Source organism: Chinchilla lanigera, unplaced genomic scaffold (assembly GCF_000276665.1).
Source record: "Chinchilla lanigera isolate Chin_1 unplaced genomic scaffold, ChiLan1.0 scaffold00009, whole genome shotgun sequence".
Taxonomy (NCBI): domain Eukaryota; kingdom Metazoa; phylum Chordata; class Mammalia; order Rodentia; family Chinchillidae; genus Chinchilla; species Chinchilla lanigera.
This window is the reverse complement of record NW_004955410.1, coordinates 29222926-29228925: the sequence shown is the minus strand read 5'-3', so window position 1 is coordinate 29228925 and position 6000 is coordinate 29222926. Positions and strand designations below refer to the sequence as shown.

Sequence of the window (6000 nt, the reverse complement as noted above, 5' to 3'; positions counted from 1 at the left end):
CAGGCAGGCACTTTGCCGCTGAGCTAAATCCCCAGCCCCTCTCCTTATTTTAAAAACCAGGACATCACTACCTCTTAGACTTATGCAAAGGATTAAATGAGACAATACATCAGCCCTCTAATAATTTGTAGTATGTTTTCTTCTCCCTAACATCTCTTAGGCCTAAAATTCTGTATGATAGCATCGTGTCTGTGATATTCAATGGTGAATAAAGCTTCCTTTGAAGTCAGAATATGAGTCCTTTGAAAACAAGAGGAGCATATGATGTGAATATCATCATATTCCAGTGGAAAAGAAGTTTCTTGGGATAATAGCTACAATATAAAAAGTAAATTCATCATTTGCATGCCTTTTATAAACATAGGTAAGATAAATTAATATTTAATGAACTGCAATTACATAGTAAGTCTTAGGCTAGGTAATTTTGTAAAATTGCTGAGTGCTTTGCAGATATTATTTCAATGAATCTTCACAATTACACTTCGAGGTAGGTACAGTCTCCTAAGGAGGTTAAGGAACTTACCCTAGTCATTTGTGGAGGTGGAGCTAATTTTAAAAATTCATGCCTGGCTAACATTAAGGTTTGTGGTTTTTACCCAAATAATATATACTTCTGATTAAAGAGAAACGAAGTCACCAGATGAACATAAGAAGAGCTAGCGCAGCTCCTCATGCTAGGAGACTGATGAGTTTGAGGTGGGAACAGCATGGATGGATAAAGGTTCATATACTTCAAGGTATTTGGACCTTAATAAAGATTTATTCCCTTAGGGTTCAATAAAATCAAAAGGTACATTGCAAGATTCAGTAACTGGAGCAGATTATGATATTAGTTCTAATGTTAAGATAAAAGTTTAAATTCCTATTTGTAAAAGAGAAAAAAATTTTCCATAGGTCCACAGTTCTGCTTGAAGCTCTGTGGAGCTGTGTGAGGTGTTTTTTTGTTTTGTTTTGTTTTTCAGAATTAGAGAAAAATGGTCTATATTCGCTATAGAACATCCCTACTAGAGTCCAGAGAAGCCCCCTGAAATCAAGCATATTATGTGAACATTTCATATGAAGCAGAATAAATGAAGACAATAAATAGGCTCACATCAGTTTAAGTAAAGTTTTGCTACCAAATGTGTAAAGAAAAAAATGTCAATTTTTAGGTCTTATTGTATGATGAGTTGTGAAGAAGAGATTATAGACTTGCAGAGTATACAGTACTGTCTCAAGGGAAATAAAGAAATGAAGATTACCTTACCAATTGATAGTCAAGAGAGTTCTCTTCAAAAGAGACTCTAAAGTCCTCAGTTAAAACAATAAATTTTATTGACCCCTATTCTCAAATACTAGTATATCCAAAGAGAGAAAACACACATCTTTTCTCTCAAATAGATACACTTCATTTTAAATAAAAGCAGGGACTGAAATTAAATACCACGTTTCTTCTAGAGGATCTGCCTTTGTCATGGAAACCACAAGAAGTCATACCCGTTTGAATTGTCAGTCTCCTTTCAGGTTTGCTTTTATAACAGGGTCACCTCCCCTTTAGGGAGAGTAGAAAAATGCTATTTTGTGTCAGTCTTTTTTTTTTTTCTCTTTTTGAGGCAGGGTCTCACTATGCAGTTCAGGCTGGTCTTGAACTCACTTTGTAGCCCAGGCTGGCCTCGAACTCGCAACGATCCTCCTGCCTCAGCCCCCTGAGTGCTGAGATTACAGGCATGCACAACCCTGCCCAGCTTTTGTCAGTCTTTTAAGTACTCAAAGATCTACAAATACTAAGCTCTTGTCAATTAGTGAAGAAGACTAGAGTATAGACGGTGTTTGGCCTTGAACAAAAATAATGAAGAATAAATGAAATAATAAACACTCTTGAACAAAATAACCAAGAAAAAAATGATAATCATGCGATGTGATGCCAGGTTTGTTTACTTATTTTACAGTGTGTACATATATCAAAACATGTTGTACATCATAAACGTATAAAAATTTTGTCAGTTAAACTTTAATGAAGTTGGGGGAGGACATTACCTTCTATAAAGGAAAAGCATTTTTTTTTATTTTATGGGAAATAAAACAACATTTCAAAACAAAATAATAAGAGAATAACAGTAGTTAATACATTGCATATTGTTATCTTCAAAGTAGTTACTCAGAGTATGAGATATGGGCGTAAAAGGAATTGAGTAATTTTAAAGGAAGGGAATTTTGCATGTTAGGAAGATAAACAATTGTAGTTAATGGCAGTGCCCATTAGAGCTAACACTAGAGTAATGAAAAAGCCCCTTCTTTATCCCTGTCCTCCTCATGCCCTCCATTCCTTCCCTACTGTGCATAGTTATACATCCTCTGCTTCTTTGTTTTTTCCCTCTGTTGACTTTGACGCCATCCTTGGTCAAATCCACCTATTTATTTTCCCTGCATTTGCCCTGGAGTAGATGAACATGACTGGACTAAGTGGATGTCCATGTTAGTTTCATTCTTAAGTAAATAATCACTAATCTCAAGTGATGATCTTCCTTTTCTCATTGAGAGAATAAATACAACTATGAAAAGAACTTCCCCATAATCCTACCACCAAATCTGCTAACCCTGTGCATTTGTATGTTTGTATGTTCTCTGCCTTCCCTTCTGTCACAGTGGATGAAATCAGTGATCTCTGTAAAGTCAGCCTCTCCTTCTACTCTGCTGTCACCTTGCTTGCCTTCTCCCCAATTAAATCAGGATCTCTTGTGTTTTTCGTAATATACAGTTGGCATTGAAGACCACTCTGTTAGAACGTAAGCTTCATTTGTTTTGTTCATACTGTATTCTCAGTGCCTGTAACAGTACTGAACACGAAGTAGGCACCCTCTGAAGAGCACAACACTTACCTAATAAACTATCTGTCCTTGTGTGTTATGATCAAATTGGAAAGAGTTCTGTGCCTAGTTACTACAACTGTCATCTTTGGAATTTTTTTCCTAGAATTTTTATGCAGGTAATCCTGGTTATCTGGACCATCTTACATTGCTGGGAACTGAGATTTTTTTCAATTTCTAAATGGTTATGTTCTTCTTTTCAAATGGATTTCATCAATGGAGTGGATCTGTACAAACTGCTTCTTAAAGAAATGGGTTCACCTGTCTGCTCGCTTACTTTTTCCCATCTGTAAAATAAGCCAGGGCACGATGATTCTTGTATTGAGAAATGCCTGTTATGGTCTCACCTATAGTTGATTGTATGTGTTTAATTCAGATCAAGGGATGAATGTTTATTTTCTTAACATTTCTGTACCATGAAAAATCATAGAAAAACAGCCACATGTATTTTAACTTGGTCTTGTATTTCTTTTCTCCAAATTGTAATCTGTAGAAATGAGGCTATTTAAATGGAGTTGAGATGCACACCTACATTATATTGAAAATGCACACCTACATTATATAAATAGTGCAGCTTTAGTGTGGGAGTAAGTATTACAGATTTTTGTGGGCTCTAACTCAGTACCATGGTAGTATGTTATAGAATCTGTGAATTCCACTTTTCTTACTAGTGTGAGTCAAGTAATGTCATGATAAAGATATCAGACTTCTTTTTTGGTGGTTGGGTTTTTGTTTGTAAATCTGTTCTAGAGTGGAACTCAGCTAGATCATTTGTATACAGAAAGCTCTACAAGGTACCCGGCCTAGATTAAACACTGTTACTGTGGTTAGTCATTTAGGAAGCTATTATGAGGGCAGACTCAGACAGAAAGCACACGTGTAAACCTGATTGTAAAACAGAGATACAGGTTGATTTAGCAAGGTAAAAATGTATATCAAGGAGTAAATTACTCTATTTGTAGAAATTTGGCACAGATGTACCAGGGAAGTATCTAATTTATAAGTCAAGAAATAGCTAGGCATGGTGGCACACACCTGTAATCCCAGCACTCAGGAGACTGAGGCAGGAGGATTGCTGTGCTTTCAAGGCCAGCCTAAACTGCATAGTAAAAAAGGAAAGAAAGGAATTACCTCCATTGATATTTGGTTCAGAATTTTTCTTGCTTCATTTCCTGCCATTTTGGAAGATATGATACAATAAATACACACTTCATAAAACATTTCTAAGTAACAAGTATATTGAGTTCCATGTATATGTGGACTGATGCTCTGCTATTTAATTATTTGTTGTTTTACTTTCAATTTATATGTTCTTCCCCTTTGTGTTCCACATACCCACATACTTTTTTTTTTTGCTGAACTACTCACCTTTATAGGGACATTCTCTTACATAACTCCGCAAGACTACTATCACACCCAAGAAATTTAACATTGACTCAGTGTCATCTAGTATATAACCCCTATTCAGATTTTCTCTGGTTTACTCCAAGTAACTAGACTTTTAAAATTTTCTTTGGTCCAGTACCTAATGTTCATGCATTATATTTGGTTATCATGTTTCTTTACCCATCTTTAATCTAGAGCAGTTCTCCTATCCTCCCTTTAAAGTGTTTCAAGATACTGACTTTTTTTTTAGTCTAGACCAGTTGTTTTTGTAGAATGTTCCTCATTCTGAATTTATCTGGTTGTTTCAGGTTAAATCTCCTTGGTAACTGTAGAGGCTGACTTAAAAAGAAATTGAAATTCATTTGTAGAAGATCTTGACATATTCTGCCTATTCTCAGATGCTTTTCCTAGAGTCTCAACCAAGCTGAAGATACAAGGAAGCTGAAGTTGAATTTACTCTTTGCAGATACTGGAAACCTAGGTTACTGTAATGAAGAAAATTTGGTCCTAGTTTTAGTAAAAATCAGGTGTCCAGTTTGTGCTCTAATCAGCCTTTCTGAAACCTGATGGATGTGTGTTTTTCTGTGACCTCATAGGAATCTTAAAATGGTGGCATTAAATGATCTCTTCCAAAATGTCAGGCTTTCAGAGTTACATCCCATCAGAAATGGCCCATTGTGTAAAACAGAACCAGTCTGACCTGCAAGACAATGTACTCCAATTGCATATTTCAACCAGTGCTGTCTTATGCCTAAGCTCATGGAACAAAATAAGAAATTCCAAAATTAAAGCTTTCTGATCTAATTTGATTATTTTAGAAACATATATATAAGAAGAGTTAAAGTGAACTTCATAACCAAAATGATATTTTAATGTAATACTAATTTATGGTGATAATAAATACTATCAATAACGTTGAACTTATAAAATCATGTTTCTTCAAAAAAGTTTCTTAGTTGTTACAAGTGTGGTTGTTCAACTGATATCTTCAGCTCTTTTCAGAACCCTGTTAACTCTTATTTAGCAAATTAGCATACTGAACTCTAAAATACTGTTTTTACTTAATGATTTGGTTTGTATGTTTCCATACACACATAGTAGATAGTAATAGCAGTATTCTATTGTGAGAGGTAAGGATTTTTTTTTTGAGGTCAACTGTGTTTAGATTAATCAGGTTGACATTTCTTGCTGGTGGGTCATGAACTGTTGATAATAGCATTAAATGGTGATTCAGTTGTTACAGAAGGTACAACTCATTATCCAGCTACTATATTAAATCATCACAGAAAACAACTGGCCCTCTCTGTGTGTCCACATTAGTGATATTGGAGAAGTATATATGTTTCTTTTCTTTCCATCTTAAATTTATTGGAGACTTAGTCACATTCTCAAAGGATGCTGCAGCACTGCCAGTACTTTATAGAACTAGGATCAATAATAGCTTGACTGATTTGAGAGGATAAAGGAATGTATAATCCTTTTCCTAACATACTCAAAGTCTTCATATTGTTGCCTTCCTGGAACCTTATTTTAATAAGGAATTTACCTGGGTTGTAAGTAATAAAGCAAATACATTTACAACTTTATAAATTGGGTGTAACTTTAACTTAAACTATTCCTGTGGGTGTATGGATCCTTGTAAGATAAATACTCATTTTAAGGGAGAGATGATGCTTAGAAAGTTCATGTATGTAATATTTTACAAGAGAAGTCATTTTTATAAAAACTTAGTTTTAGGGAAAAATTTAACACATAAGCTGGTTAGGGC

General features: G+C 34.9%; 1 protein-coding gene and 1 long non-coding RNA gene across 2 annotated transcripts in view; both read left to right on the top strand.

Moving 5' to 3' along the window:
* Window positions 1-6000, top strand: part of Hibadh (3-hydroxyisobutyrate dehydrogenase) — a 113863-nt gene that overhangs the window by 65348 nt on the left and 42515 nt on the right. The gene's annotated exons all lie outside the window — the stretch shown is intronic.
* On the top strand, window positions 38-5164 carry LOC102008827. The gene is made up of 2 exons (XR_259882.2): window positions 38-364; window positions 4541-5164. It is a non-coding gene; the product is annotated as an uncharacterized LOC102008827 (long non-coding RNA).